Below are 16821 nucleotides of genomic sequence, written 5' to 3'. Positions count from 1 at the left end.
TTGAGGTTCCTCTGCTGAGAATTCTCTGTTTAGATCTGTATCCTATTTTTAGCTGAATTATTATCATTATAATTTTGATCTCTAGTTTCTTTCTTTTTTTTTTTTTTGATTTTTCGAGACAGGGTTTCTCTGTGGCTTTGGAGCCTGTCCTGGAACTAGCTCTGTAGACCAGGCTTATCTCGAACTCACAGAGATCCACCTGCATCTGCCTCCCGAGTGCTGGGAGTAAAGGCGTGCGGCACCACTGCCCGGCTGATCTCTAGTTTCTTGAGTGCTTTATATATTTTGGATATCATCCCTCTGTCAGATAGGGGCTGGTGACTATATTTTTCCATTCTGTAGCTACCATTTTGTCCTTTTGACAATGTCCTTTGCCTTATAGAAGTTTTTCAGTTTCATGAGGTCCCATTTGTTAATTGGTCTTACCGCCTGGGCTATTGGTTAATAAACTGCTTTTAGCCAATGGCTTAACAGATTGGATGAAATATATATATATATATATATATATATATATATATAGAGAGAGAGAGAGAGAGAGAGAGAGAGAGAGTAGGTGGAGTCAGAGAGAAGCCATATAACTGCCAGTAGGAGACAGATGCACCAGAACTTTACCTCATAATGAACAGCCACATGCCGATATGCAGATTAATAGAAATGGGTTCATTTAAAATATAAGAGTTAGCCAGAAATATACTTAAGCTATTGGCCAAGCAGTATTGCAAATAATATAGTTTTTGTGTGATTATTTTGTGGTCTGGGCAGTCAGGAATAAAGAAGAAGCCTCTACCAATTAATTGGCACCAATGTGGTCAGTTGAATCTAATTAAGATCCCGAGAGAGCTTGAAAAGGAATTCTAGACATAAAGAACAGAGTTTAGCACAAATTCTTGCTCTGTTTGCTGCCAGAAAGCAGAGACGAGCCTCCTTTAAGAAAGAGGTTTCCTGATTCAGGCTGGGGCGGTGGTGGCACATGCTTTTAATCCCAGCACTCAGGAGGCAGAGGCAGGCAGCTCTCTATGAATTTGAGGTCAATGTGGTCTACCAAAGCTTGTTTCAGGACAGGCACCAAAGCTGCACAGAAAAACCCTGTCTCAAAAAACCAACCAACCAAACCAAACCAAACCAAACCAAACCAAACAAAACAAAACAAACAACAACAACAACAAAAAAAAAAACAAAAAAAAACCCAGGTTTCCTGACTCAGGTTTAGCATAAAAACTGTGTTACTACTTTAAAATGGTGGCTTCCTAGTTCATACTGCCAGCATAAATTCTGGCTCCTTCAGGAGGTCAAATACTTGATTGGGGTTTGTGGGCAGCATGCTGCAAGTTACTTGATGGAAGCATGGACCAATTGGTTACCAGAGTTCAAGTGATGAGTGTGACTCCCACCCAGCACCTGAGAGTCAGTGAATAAACCTCTGTCATGTTGGACTGGGTGAAGATAAAAGGCAAAGCAGACTTTATTCTAGCCGCACCACTGTACATTTTAAGAAGTGGTCCTGGTCAAAAATAATTACAGATATAAATACAATAAAGACAAATCCAGATGGAAAAGATCTATAAATGGATCACAGTGTTAGGTAAATATATGTAGGCTTGGGAGAGAGAAAAATAATATAGATAGTTATTAAAAAAGTAAATGATTATAAAACAATAAAACAAAGTCTTTAAAGTGAGAGTACAGTCATAGATTAAATGGGTAAAGAAAAAATTAAGCCAAGTGAAATGGAGTATACACAGAGAGTCTGAATTATGTATATTATTGTGTTTTCTTTGAAGTTTTTGACTGTGAAGGAGATAAGTACATGGAGACATTTCATTGTTTGGGATGCTAAGCTAAAACAACATACATATTTTAAAGAAATCTTGACTTCAAAATTTGGGTCTAAGAATATGTTGCTTTGGAAAAGAAGTTCTACTTTTGTTCCCACAGAGCATGAGAACCTGTGGATTCCTTCCAAACTAATGTGGTTTGATTAAACAAGACCTCCTGAAACAATGGCCCAGATGATCCAAAATCTACAATGTCTTCAGGACTGCTGACTGAGATGGACCTACCACACAGGATACTCCATGACAGACCTGATTTACAGTGCCCCATATCAGCAGGAAGTAGTCTAGAAAACAACACCCAAATCTCCTAAATGATTGTTTATAAATGTTTGTTTACGTTTAAAGGGAGATATGCTATAGATATGAATTCTTTGCATTGGTATGGATCTTGGTCTATTGATACAAATTTAAGGTCAATTTTTTTATTTATATATTTCTGCTCTTGATTAAGGTATTGTGCTTGTGCAGCTTATTTAAAAATGCAATGTATAGTTATAAGTACAGGTTAATAGATAGTTATCTCTAATAGTCAAGCTTGTAGTCATGTTAGTTAGGTTTTCTAGATATACAGAGAGATATTTCAGATGGATAGTTATTCTTCAAAGACTAACAGAATATGGCATTTAAGAACTTATTCTTTTCATGACAATGAGACACATCTGCTCCTGGCAGCATCAATTACTTCAAGAGAAAGAAAGGCATCAAAGAGGCTCCTTATGGAGTTTCTTAGCCATTTAGGCAAGAAACTGCTCTTGCCTGGACTATTTGATGTTGTGCTCAAACAGGATATGCAGGACCCACAGGGAAATGACTGCTAAACTTGCCTAAGGTGAGACAATCCTTCAGGGCTCCTGCTTCATGAAAGAGTCTGCCAAACATTCTGCAGGACACAGAAAAAAGCAACTAATGGACTTTGCCAGTACAATACAGAATCAGATCTTCAAATTTCTTGCTTCATGAAAAAGTTTGCTGGATACTTTAAGCCTGTAGGCTGAATATGAATGCCCCAATGATACAGAATAACTTTGGGTGACTGTCCAGGCAGCAAGATGTCTCTGTTAATTCTAGAGTTTTGGAAGTTGCTTACAATGTACTTCCTGTTTACTTAGGTAATATTATATCCTTCTGAGGTTTTTGATGGAGTTGAAGAATAGATAGTTATAATTATAGCTTTCTTTAGTTATGATAAAAGATAATATAAATATAAATGTTGTAACTGTAATTCTTGCTTGATACCTATTTTGCTATATGTAATCTAGCTATGTTAAAGTTAAAACCTCCTTTTTTTTTTAGACAGAAAAGGGGAGGTGATGTATTCTCTGAATATGTTTTGTAGAACTCTGAGGCCTCTCAACCTTAGTGCTTTCCCCCGTCCCCTGGGAAACATACGACTATACATGCACATACTGGAATATTGGGGACTTTCCATCCCCCTGTGTCCTCGAGAATGTTCTCCAAATAGAGCTCCATTCCTAGAATTTGGAGAAGATAACCCATAGGTGTCCAGAGATGTTTTGACTCAGTCCCTGGAAAGGGGGGGTCAAAGTAATCCTCAGATATTCCCTCTTACCTTACCTGATCTGGCAACCACCTTCCAGCCTTGGCTCAGACCAATTATTGTTAATAGCCCTTTGAATAAGCCAATCTTAATATTTGAAGAACAAACCCCGAGTTCCCACCCATTGTTTCTATGGCTTTTTACTTTAAAAGTAGCCTGTGACAGTCATTTGGGGTCTTTTGGCATCTTGAATGCCGAAAGACTCTGTCGTGACAGAATTAAATCCTCTTGCTTTTACATCAACTGCACTGTGAGAGAGGTATCTTGGGGTGACTCCTCCTCAGTGATTGGACTTCATGGTCCAACAGTTTTATTGACATTGGTTAATAAAGAAGCTGCTTTCAGCCAATGGATTAATGGAGTTAAGCCAGGTTGAAAGAGACATATAGAGAGAGTAGGCAGAGAGAAGCCATGTAGCCACCAGCAGGAGACAGACACCTCTGCTGGAGCACACTGTAACTTTGCTGGTAAGCCACGAACCTCGTGGTTAAATATAAAATAATAGGGAATGGGTTAATTTAAGATGTAAGAGCTTGCTAGAAATACACTAGTCATTGGCCAAGCAGTGTTGTAATTAATACAGATTTTGTGTGATTATTTTGAGTCAGGGTAGTTGGGAAACAAACTAGTGGCCTTTTCCAACATTGTAGGAGCCAATGGAGTCAAAGGCACCACAAGAAAACCCACAGAACAAACTAACTTTTTCTCATAGAGTCTCACAGAGACTGAACAAACAACCAGGGAGCCTCCATGGGACTGTTCTGGGCCTTCTGTTTGTATGTTACAGTTGTGTAACTTGGTCTTTTTGTGAGACTCATAACAGTGAGAGCAGGGGCTATCTGTGATTCTGTTGCTTGCTTTTGGGACTCATTCTTCTTACTGGGTTGTTTTGTCCAGCCTTGATAGAAGAGGGGTGCCTAGTGTAATGGCATAAACAAATGCAGATAGATTGTAAAAATATATATACAGCTTTAATGGAGAAATAGACTTACAGAACCACCGTTCCGGCGGAGACCAGGAAAGCAGAAGCAGCGGCTGGGAGCACGCTCGCCAAATTTATAGGCAAACATTAGCCCGAGGCGAACATGCCCCCTTAGGGGTGGGACTTATCCCTACATCTCCCCTTTTTGTCTAAATAAGACAGAACTAAACCAAATACAACTATATACAATAACAACAAATAATAAATATAACAAACAATATTGAGAACCAAAGTTTTGCTAAACATTCTATCTCAAGGATTCTAAATAATGTAGAGAGTAACTACAATTATATAATCTTCAACTCAGTCAAAGATCTGAGAAGGGAATAAATATTACTTAACAAACAAGATATATCCAAAATGTGTAACAATTGACAGAGACAACTGACTACCTGGGCAATCACCCAAAGTCTCCTTTGCAATGTTGAGTCAACCAACTTTGGCTAAGGCCTAACATAACTGACATACCATTATTAAAGGCAAGGAACTTTTCAAAACTGTCTTACCCTGTCTTGGCAGGATATGACAGTCCTGTTTTATCCATTGATGCACGGTGCAGTTCAGAGAAACCTCCGTTTCCAACCCCTCCATGAAATTTGTAAAATGGTTTCAGGATCACCTTAGTCAGGGAGTGTTGCTCCAGCATGCTTTAGTATCTGATACAGATTTGTAGCACTGGACAGATGAAGAGGGAGGCCAATACCTGTCATGTCAGCCCTTGGCAGTAGAGTGGAACGGGATGTTTGAGGTCACCATTAGACACGTAGGGCCCTCATTGAGCTTTGGAATGGGTCACTAGCCCTGTCTTGAAGAATCAAAAATCAAAATACTTTGAGACATACCAGTCCACAAAAGTTGAATTCATTCTTTCTGATTCTCCATTCTCTGTCCTGTCTTCCTCTCTCTCCCCACCCCCACCCCATACTGTGCCTGTGTGTATCTGTGGCTCTTCTTACATGTACATGGATACGCTTTTGTCTCTGTGTACACATACATTCCTTTAGTGTATATGTATGCGGAAGCCACAGGAAAACCTCAGTGTTTGTTCCTAAGACACACTCACCTTGTTTATTGATACAGGTCACTCATTTATATCGGGTCTCAGTGATTCTGTTAGGCTGGTGGCATTGACAGTGAGAGCCGGTAATCAGCAGATGGCTGCCTTGATAGTGGTGGGATTCCAAGCATATGTCACCATTCCTGTTTGCCAACAGAGAGGAGGAAGACAGGAAGTCAGAAATCATGCTCGCCTAGCAAGCAGTGGATGGACATGTCTTTCTCAAGCTTCCTTTGCTTTTTCAGGGGAGGGTTTCTCTGTAAACAGCCCTTGCTATCCTGGAACTCCCTTTGTGAACAAGGCCGATCTTGAACTCACAAAGATCCTTCTGCCTCTGTCTCCTGAGTGTGCTTCCTTTACTTTCGTTTTTATGTTTTCCCCAGTTGCTCTGATGTCCTTTTGTGTCTCTGAATTTCCTGAGGCAGGTCTGTGCTGATGGCTGGACAGCTGAAGCAGGGACATGTAAGCTGAAGGGGGGACATTTAAGCTGAAGGGGGGACATGTAAGCTGAAGCGGGGACATCTAAGCTGAAGGCACCTTCCCAGGCCTCTTTGTTTGTTGCTGCTGTTGTTTTTTGTTTTCTTGAGCTATAAAGGTTTTTCAATATGGTTGGGCTTTATATCCCTTTAGGCTTCCTTTTCATTTGGACATCCCAGAAACTGGTTTCTTCCCTCCAGTGAGAGCCCTGGGACCATGTGACCTTGAGCACAGAACACCTTCCTAGCTACTTCCTGGACTGCTCATGTCAAGGCAGTCAAGAAGCATTGGGTGTGGCCATGCTGCAGACGTGACACGTCTGTGTGCTTCAGACAGCTACCAATGAGACTGAAGCACGGGCTGCTACCAGAGTCAATGCAAAGCCTTGTGGGAAATAGTTCTGAAAACTACCAGCCACGGTGAAATCAAACAGGATTAGAAAATCCTGGCTGAGAAATTGAGCGGCAATATTTCAATTCACTTGGGATTGGATATCACAGGTTTATATCAACGTGAAGAGGTGGGTCAGTGTCGGGGTCCAGCCCCAACATAAATTATCTCCCTGGGCCAGTGAGGAGGGATAGGAATAGTTGAGACACAGTTCACAGGGCAATATCAGGAGGGAGTCTCAGGATTCATTCAAATCCTAAAGATCACCCGTGTTTATTTTCCAAACAGCTTTTATATCAAAAGGTAAACTGAGGGGGAAGTTCATTTGCATTCTGTTTTGGGGTAGGGGGACTAAAGTCACTTCCACAAGTATGGTTGCTCTGTCAGGCAGCCTGGATTAACACTTCCCAGGTGATCTCCGTAATGGCAAAGAAAGAATCAGAACAATATTAGCATATTCTAATCTTTTTTTTATATTTGAAAAGTAATTGTTGATTTTAGCACCTAAGAGTCCCTTTTACATTGTATCTAAGACAAGAAAAGGAAACCACATGTCATTATTGTGCTTATTCAGAATGTAAAAAATAGTTTTCTTAAAACTCTGGCCCCTTAAAATGATTATTTTAATTACTTTTTTTTTTTTTTTAGGATGGCGACATCCTGTCTGGAAGTCATGTGACCACCTTCTGTGTGGCCAGGTATGAGCTGGCCTGTAAGTTTGGCTGCCATACAATGTAGGGCCTGTATAATATTGCCCTACGGGTCAGGATAAAAATCAAGTCAACATTTAATAAAGTAAATAATAAACAGAGGAATTTATTGATTAAATAATGAAATAATAAACAGAAATTTCTCTTTCAAGCCTGGGATTAGGTCTTTCAACTCTAAAAGTAGAACATAGTCCTGATGTGCCAACATCAAATGAAAAGTAGCAGTGGGTTCCATACGACTGTGGCGCCGTTGGAAATGCTGCCACACAAAGCTATGGGCTGCCAATTCTGTTACAAGAGGTTACCCCTCTCTTTTTTATAGGTTCAAGCGGCCTGTGATTTTCAGCAGAGTCATCTGAGGAGACAAAAATGAAGTTGAAACCACAGTTATGCAGGAGCTTTTCGCTAGAATGCTGTGGACAAAATCACAGTTATCGCAGGTTGAGAAATAGATCCCGCACATAAGAACAATCATTTATGAAAGATGAAGCCTTCACCCATGTTCTTTCTATTCCCTTTTCTTCATGCCTCCCAACTTGTGCGTGTGTTTGGGTTCATATATGTCTTCTGGAGCACTGCCTGTGCCCACTCCTGTATGAGTAGGAGGGGGTCTCAAGTGTCATACTTACCTTGTTTCCTGAGACACTCTCCTTAAACCCGTGACTTGTCAGTAACTCTAGACCACCTGTATAAGGATGAAAAGGGGACTTCTCTCTTCCACCTCCATAGAGGTAGGATGATATGCTCACACTGGCCTTCAAGGCTTTTATGTGGCAGCTGATTCTGAGCCCACGCCTTCACAGTTGAAGACTGAGCACTTGGTGGAGTGAGTTACTCCTGTCACCAAGAGAGCAATTTCATGGCTACATTCTCATCTTATGATATCTCTCAGGAGCCTAATGTTGTCAACAGAACAAATGAATAATTGACCCTGTGTGTAGTCAATCCCCTGTTGGAGCTCTGGATGGGAAGCAAGAAAAGCTTGTGGCTGAATGTGTTCATGAGTGCCTTCAAACCAAGGAAGAAAAAAGGTTATTATCCATTTCCTGCCATGGTGAGCAGCCTGGGGATCAGGAAGTTTGGCCAAAAAAACAAAACAAAACAAACCACATGTTTCTTGACTTGTGTGAAGATGAGCAGTGTGGATTTGCTGTCTGAAAGGGGAAGAGAAGCGACCACATTCAAGTCTTTGAAAGGAAGTGGCCTGGCTTTACTGGATGGTGTCCCTAATGGATTCTGTAACCTTGTGTGTCAGGGACAGATTTCTTTCACATTGTCCCTGGCTAGACAGCCTTTGCTTGGGGAGAGCTGACCAGACATGTGTATCCCATTCTAACCTTCCATGGTGCTCAGCCTGAATTCCCTGGCCACCTGCCCACCTGCCTCCCATTCAGCTTCACCATGACAGGAGACATATCATGATGTCAGAGTCACACAGAGTTTACTAATCCCCCTGCTTTCCAAAGTCTCATGATAAAACTGAGAAAATCGCCCTTTGCTTGCTTAGATGGCTTTCCCAACATAAGGAGCTGATTGGCAGGGCACTCCCTAAACTCCATGGTGCCCTGCACTGGTCTAGGACTTATGTTCACATTGACTACTGTGTCTGATAGTCAGGGGCAGGAAGACACTAAGACTGAATGCCCCACCTCTTTCAGCAAGTTGGCAGAGAGGCTGTGGCATGGGTTGGTTGACAGGCTGCCACTGTGGTCAGGTTTCCATTGTCACATAAGGCAGACCACTGATGGTTTTGTATGTTGTGTCTCCCAATGAGGATTGAGGGGTGTGCCTGTTATTTGTTCTTTTTCTGAGGCTATCTAGCCCATTATGACTGTGTGACGTGGTCACAAACATCCAATTGGGTGCAGAGAGGCAAAAAGGGCTCCTCTAGGTGAGGGGTTCCACAAAAGAAACTTCGTTGTGGATAAAACTGAGTGTAAGGGTCTCTTCTGTCTTCCAGACATCTTTATGGAAGTACAGGTTTGCAAGTTTCAAGAGAGACAGTGGTGTCATCTGCTCTCTGAGAGTGCAAGGAGAGCGGAAAGGTAGGGACAGCGGCAGTCAGAGCTCAGGGCGATGCTACCCAAGAGTTTCCTCTCCCCATCCTGGTTAGAATGTGGCTTAGTTTGAATGAGAATGGCCCCCATGGATGGACATGTTTGGTTATGGAACAGGAGGTACAGCCTGGAAGGAGGAAGTGTCAGTAGGGGTCACAGAGCTTTAAGGATTCTAGAGCCAAACCCATTCCAAATAACTCTCCTCTCCTCTCTCTCTCTCTCTCTCTCTCTCTCTCTCTCTCTCTCTCTGTTGCTTGAGAATCAGTGTCAGCTATCACCTCCAGCTCCAATGCCATGACTGTCTGCCTATTGCTAGATTCCCATCAGGATGGTCATGTGCTGTCCTCCTCTGCAACTGTGGACCCCTAAGTAACATGCTTTCTTGTTTAAGTGGCCTTGGGCACAGTGCTTTGTCAAGGCGATAGAGTAGAAACAGCAGGAATGGGCAAATTCAGTAAGTGAATGCTAGAATAGGTATCTGTCTGTACCAAGTTCCTATCTCAAAGGCCCTAGGGGATCTGGAAAATGATTCATGACACAGGGAGACAAGTGTCAAGCCCTCCTCATGATGACCTGCTGAGCCATTGCACCATCAATACCAGTAGAGTTCGGCACTGTAGGCTGCCGCAGAGACTTGTGTGTGCAAGCTGTGCTCAGCGGTGGCCGAGGGAGTAGACTGCTATTTGCTAAGCTGACACAACACCCATATTCAGAAAGACCAATGCCAGCATTCTCAGAAGTCATAAGAAAGTCCGATTCATTGGTGGATTCCACCAAGACCAGGCTTCAGAAACTCATCTTCCACACAGAGACACTCAGAGGACTCAAACTAATTCATCACTTCAGTGCTTCTCAACCTGTGGGTCTCAACCTCTTTGGGGATCGAATGAGCCTTTCACAGGCTCACCTAAGATCAGAAACAGGAGCAAAGGTAACTGTTTTTTTTTGGGGGGGGGGTGTCTCCACAACATGAGGAACTGTATTAAAAGGTTGCAGCATTAGGAATATTGAGAACCACTGATCCAAATAATCCCCTCAGACAAGAACCCTGGATTCCCTGACAGCTGGGAAGTTCTCGCTGACACAGAGAGCTGCTCACAACCTGCATGGTGACCATGAGGATTCTGCAGACACCTCACTCAGCAAGAATGTACACAATAACACTGGCTGACACCTTGTAGCTCCATGTCAGTGTTCCCCCAATCTAGACCCCGGATGTCACCACTGGACACAAAGCTGTCCAAGGAGGCTGACCTTGTCCAGCGGTGATGCTCCACAGCCCCTCAAGTCCTAGTTACCTTCTCATAGTAGCCAGAAAAGTCCTGGAATTTTAGTCAAACTGAAAGAATCATTCACTGGGATAAAACTACTACCACAGTTTCTGAACTTCTGGAGCATGGGAAGGGCAGCATGGACCCTGGTGGCAGGAGGCTGTGAAGAAAAGGATGCAGATTCTTCCAGATCAGCCTGAGGTTGGTTAGAGCAGAAAGAGGAGCAGGATCCTGGGAAGGGGTTGGTTTGAACTCCCTAGGGAGGCATGGTCTTCTGTTCCTGGGAACCCATGCCCTGAACCCTATATATCTCTTCTCCAGGGAGTTTCTCCTGATCAGCCCGCCCAAGGTCCCTGTCCCTGCCCTACATGCTCATCTCTTTCTTCTCAGCTGCCTGGCTGGAACTGTAATTTCCTATGGGCAGACTCCTCCTTCCCTAGTGTCTTACTGATTTTCTTCTCTCTTGCCTTGTCCCACACACTCCTCTCCTCCCCTCTGCCCTGGACATGGACTTCTTTACAGCTGGTCATCGATAAGGATCTTCAAAAATTAGGGGATGACTTGGTGAAGACCCCATGTTGTGTGGAACATGAAGTTGCATAACGTGGATTGCAGAAGTTGGAAGGCTGGCTCTTTAAAATGGGGTGGCCGTGTGTCCGACTTTTCTGTCCAGCCATAGTGCTGGTACAAGTATCAGCTTACATCACGGGAGCTAACAGCTCCCACTGCAGGGAGAGGAGGGGTATAGAGCTTGTCCTCTCATGTGTCACAGTGTGTGTCCCAGGGTGTGATGATTTCAGGTACATAGCTCTAAAATGTTCTGGCTTGGCCCCTTCTTGTGGCTGGTAGGCCACACCAGGCCGAACGAGACCCATGGTTTAATAACCATGGCCCCAGGCCTGTTCTTCAGACCTTGAAAGGAGACACAAGCAAAGGACTCTGTTAGTAACTCTGACATAGGCAGGACTCACCACTGGGCTAGCCTGTTGTCCCACAGCACTCTCCGTGATTCCTCTTGCTTAACCTGATCTCCGTTCCCCAAGCCCAAACCCCTCTCCTTCCCTCCATTGCCCCTGGTTGCATCCTCTGCTTGTCTGCTTCAGGCTCAACTTTCCCAGAATCCATATAAAGCGTCAGAATGGGAAAGCTCCTTCTAGGGTCACAGACATTAGGGTTCGTGTCCTCTAAATGGTGCCACATATCCATGGCAAAAGCAAAGATGAAATACATAAGAAGTCACTGGGCTTGTCTACCTGGTCTCACTGGGACTCCATTTCCCACCTCTCCCTGTCCCTCACCTGGGGGTTGGGGCTTCTTCCGTTGGGGTGAGGAGGCAACAGAAGACACAGCAGCAGAGACGATGGATTTGCCTCCTCAGCCCTTTAAGGCGCCATCTCTTCTTCCTCCTGTCGGGGTTCTGGTTATTCTCTGTGGGGAGCCGTTCCCACATACTCCATTGCAAGATGACGCTGACCATCAGCACCACCACTGTAATCAAGCCAGTGCACATGTGCATGGTAAATGACAGTTTACCTTGTCAAGCCAGTGCGCATGCACATAGTAACTTTCCATCCCTTGCTCTCTGCCTCTCCCGTGGCATCATAGGGTTTGACAGGCTGCAGCCAGTCAGAGTTTGACACGTCTGAGGCAAGGACTGTTAAACTATATAAGGGCCAGGTTTTTGACCCTTGAGGTCTTCGCTCCGTAAGCTTATGCTCTCCCTCTCAAGACACATAAAGCTTTTCTGCAGAAGGATCCTGAATGTGCTGCGTCGTTCTTGCTGGCGAGACAGTAGCGTGGGACATCTGGTGCCGAAATCCTGGGAATCTTAACATCGTCAGCACCGCCGGAGACCCCTTGGACTCAAGGAGGATTCAGAACTGCAGGTGAGTACGTTCAGAGAGGCATGTCTTTTTTGGATTTCAGATTGGACCTTTCATCGCCCTGAAGAGTAGCGTGGAGGCCTTAGTGATCTTCTGAGAGCGCTTTTGATCATTGTTTTGGGACCACCGTTATAACTGTTAGGTACGGTAAGTCCGACGTAGATAAGCGGCAGTACCTTACTGTGCGCTTCAGTCTCTTGTAGATAAAAGAGCCGCGCGCGGATACTTTCATTTTTGGATACTTTCGTTTTCGCAGCACTTGTAAGACGGACATAGATAAGCCGCGGGTGCCTGCTTGTCATCATGGGCTCCTCGCAGTCTGTTATCACAGCACTAGAGTCGGTGTTAAAACAAAGAGACATAAAAATTGCCCATCGGACGCTGAAAAACTTCGTAAAAGAGATTGATTGAGTGGCTCCCTGGTATGTTTGCTCCGGATCGTTGACTCTTGCCTCGTGGAACAAACTAGGTAAAGACCTCGATAAAAAACTAATTGAGGGAAACTTAAGGCAAGGAACAAAGGCCATTTGGAAGTTGGTTAAACACTGTCTGGAGGATGAAGCCTGCAAGGCTATAGTGGCAGAGGGAAGAAACGTCCTAGAAGAAGTCCAGGACAGTATGTCAGAAACTGAACGTACTGAGAGGTTGGGTGCGCACAGAAAAAAAATTAGCCCCTATTAAGGAAAAAGACCTCCCTGGTAAGTCTAAGGATGAGGGGATGAATACTTCGGACCCTAATGGTCCACAATGCACCATGATAAAAAAAAGTAAGGAGAATGGCTCTAGCCGGTACCCTCTGCAGGAACTTAAGGCTTTAAGTATAGATAGCTCTAATGACACTGATAGCTCTGGGGATGAAGATTTAGACCCCAAGAAAGAAGTTGAACTAGATGAGGAAGCAGCCAGATATGAGAAGGAGAGATGCTATCCCGATGATCGCTTACAAAGTGACAGAGGACAACTTTACACAGCCTCTTCACAGGTGGTTCCTTCGGCACCCCCTCCTTATGAGATGCACCCGAGGGCCTTTTCCTTCCTTCCTGAGAGGGTAACAGAGAAAATTGCGCTTGGCCTACCCCGTCTTTGAAGACGTGGAAGGAGGACGGGTGCACGCACCTGTGGAGTATAGCCAAATAAAAGAATTGGCGGAATCGGTTAGAAAATATGGCATTACCGCTAATTTAACCCTAGCCCAATTAGACAGATTGGCTAAGACTGCCATGACCCCGGCTGACTGGCAAACGGTCACCAAAGCATCACTTGTTAGTATGGGTCAATATATGGAATGGAAAGCCCTTTGGTATGAAGCGGCCCAGGAGTAAGCCAGAGCCAATGCCATGGCTCTGACTCCAGAACAACAACAATGGACGTTCGATCTCCTAACTGACCAAGGGCGTTTTACCGCTAATCAGACTGATTATCATTGGGGTGCATATCGACAGATTGCTGACATGGCCATTAGGGCATGGAAAGCACTCTCTAGAAAAGGAGAAGCGCATAATCAGCTCACTAAGATCATTCAGGGCGTACAAGAACCTTTTTCAGACTTTGTGGCGTGAATGACAGAGGCAGCAGGACGTATCTTTGGCGATCCTGAAACGGCCGCGCCTTTTATCGAACAGCTCATTTTTGAACAAGCCACCCAGGAATGTCGCACAGCCATAGCCCCCAGAAAAAGTAAGGGACTACAGGATTGGCTTAGAATTTGCAGAGAGTTGGGAGGTCCCCTCACCAATGCTGGGCTGGCTGCTGCTATCTTACAAATACAAAAACCCCCCTTTAAGGAACCATATAAAAGGGTCTGTTTTAACTGTGGCAAGCCAGGACATTTAAAGAAAGATTGTAGATTGTCAGAAAAGGAGAGGGCTCCCTCTACCCTCTGTTCCAGGTGTGGTAAAGGCTACCACAAGGCTGAACTATGCCATTCAGTGAGGGATATAAAAGGCAGAATTCTTCCTCCATTAAGGGCACCTGTTACTGAGGAATCAAAAAACGGGGCAGTGGGCCCCCGGTTCCAGGGCCCACAAAAATATGGGAACAGGTTCATCAAAATACCGACGAGGTCTCTCTAGGGACGGAGCAAGAATGGACTTGTGTGCCTCCTCCGACTTCATACTGATGCCCCAAATGGGAGTACAGCCCATCCCTGTTCGGGTGCCTGGGTTTTTACCCCAAGGAAGTGTGGGCCTTATCCTGGAGCGAGGATCGCTTACCTTACAGGGACTTATTGTCCACCCCGGTATTATTAATAACCAACATACTTCTGAAATTCAAGCATTGTGCTCCAGTCCAAACGGAGTCTTTTCTATTAGCAAAGGAGACAGAATAGCTCAGCTACTACTCCTTCCGGGTGAAGCCCATCAAAAACCAGGAGATAGACAGATGGGATCCTCAGGTCAGGACTTGGCCTATTTGGTTGTCAGTCTTCAGGACTGACCAAAACTATCCCTCTGTGTTAATGGCAAGCACTTTGAAGGGATTCTGGACACTGGAGCGGACAAGAGCATAATTTCCTCCCACTGGTGGCCAAAATCTTGGCCAGTCACTGAGGCATCACATTCACTACAAGGTTTAGGATATAATGCTCACCCAACCATTAGCTCCTCGGTCCTTATCTGGAGAACCATGGAGGGACAACAAGGATGGTTTACCCCGTATGTGCTCCCCCTGCCGGTTAACCAATGGGGAAGGGACATTATGCAAGACATTGGATTAACATTGTCTAATGAATATTCACCACAAGCTACTGATATAATGAGAAAGATGGGGTACGAAGCAGGAAAAGGGCTGGGTCGCCTAGGACAAGGACAGATAGAGCCGGTAGCGCCCAACCAAGAAAGACAGGGCCTGGGTTTTTCCTAGGCGCCACTGGGGCAGCACGACCTATACCATGGAAAACAGAGACTCCAGTGTGGGTTCCCCAGTGGCCACTGACCTCTGAAAAATTGGAAGCGGTGACCAAGCTTATTCCAGAACAATTAGCTTTAGGACATATAGAACCATCAACCTCCCCTTGGAATACTCCCATTTTTGTCATTAAAAAGAAGTCAGGAAAATGGCATTTGCTACATGATTTAAGAGCTATCAATGAGCTAATGCATCCTCTCGGAGCAGTGCAACGGGGCTCCCCATAATTTCTGCCCTGCCCAAGAATTGGAGCCTAATAATAGAAATTAAAGATTGTTTCTTTTCTATTCCATTGTACCCTGCTGATAGACCTCGCTTTGCATTTACTATCCCTTCAGTTAATAACATGGAGCCTGATAAACGATTTCAATGGAAAATTTTACCCCAGGGTATGACCAACAGTCCTACTATGTGCCAATTGTATGTACAGGAGGCTCTAAGACCACTACAAGAGCGTTTTCCACAGTTGCTTATGGTCCATTATATGGATGATGTGCTTATGTGTCACGAGGATTTAAAGGTCCTTGAAAAGGCCTATCCATTACTACTTAAAAACTTACAGCTTTGGGGCCTCCAGATAGCTGCTGAAAAGGTTCAAATTGCTGATACTGGCCAATTTTTAGGCTCCATTGTTCTTCCAGATAAGATCCTCCCACAAAAATTAAAAATTTATAAAAAAGATTTATGAACATTAAATGATTTTCAAAAATTATTAGGAGACATTAATTGGCTACAACCTTTTTTAAAGATTTCCTCCACTGATTTAAAACCCCTGTTTGACATCTTGGAGGGGGATGTTTATATTACTTCCCCTCAGGCATTGACACCAGCGGCAGAGGCAGCCTTAACACTAGTGGAAAAATCCATTGAGGAGGCACAATTGTGCCGTATTGATGTGACCCAACCATTTTCTCTTTGTGTGTTTAAAACAAGGAAATTGCCCACTGCTGTGTTATGGCAAAATGGACCGTTGCTGTGGATTCATCCACATGCTTCGCCTCAAAAAATTATTGACTGGTATCCAGCAGCTATAGCTCAGATTGCCCTTAAAGGACTGAAAACATCTGTTAGTCATTTTGGTAAACATCCAATGGTTATGATCGTTCCCTATACTTCCCTTCAGATACAAACCTTAGCCGCCACTTCTGATGACTGGGCCATTTTGGTCACCACCTTTTCAGGGAAAATTGATAATCACTACCCCAAACACCCTTTGCTACAGTTTGCTGCTTCTCATCCCATTGTGTTTCCCTGGGTAACTTCTTCCATCCCGCTAAAAGACGGAATGGTAGTATACACAGATGGCTCCAAAAATGGCATGGGAGCTTATGTTATGGGTTCCAAAGTGTTTTCAAAAAATTTCCCTGCCACCTCACCCCAGGTGGTGGAATGCATGGTGGTATTAGAAGTTTTTCAAAAATTTCATTGCCCCCTCAACATCGTTTCCGACTCTGCCTATGTGGTCAATGCTGTCAAATTACTTGAGACAGCTGGAATTATAAGAACTACCTGCACAGTGGCATTTCTTTTCCACAAACTGCAAGAATGTTTATTAAACAGAAGAGCTCTATTTTTTTTATTACACACATTAGAGCACATTCAGGCCTCCCAGGTCCTATGAGTTCGGGCAATGATTTGGCTGATCGCGCTACACGACTAGCTGCGGTGGCCCTTGCCTCCCCATTACAAGCTGC

The 16821-nt window shown here is 44.2% G+C and overlaps 2 pseudogenes; one reads left to right on the top strand and one right to left on the bottom strand.

Moving 5' to 3' along the window:
• LOC121433790 overlaps positions 1-11787 on the bottom strand; it is a 127689-nt pseudogene extending 115902 nt beyond the window's left edge.
• Positions 11788-12974: 1187 nt separating this feature from the next.
• LOC121433789 lies at positions 12975-14292 on the top strand (annotated as a pseudogene).
• Positions 14293-16821: the final 2529 nt, after the last annotated feature.

This window comes from Microtus oregoni, unplaced genomic scaffold (genome assembly GCF_018167655.1).
Source record: "Microtus oregoni isolate MIOR12 unplaced genomic scaffold, Mior012 000041F_ref0000270, whole genome shotgun sequence".
NCBI classification, from domain to species: domain Eukaryota; kingdom Metazoa; phylum Chordata; class Mammalia; order Rodentia; family Cricetidae; genus Microtus; species Microtus oregoni.
The sequence above is the reverse complement of the archived record's forward strand: the minus strand, read 5'-3'. Positions and strand labels throughout refer to the sequence as shown.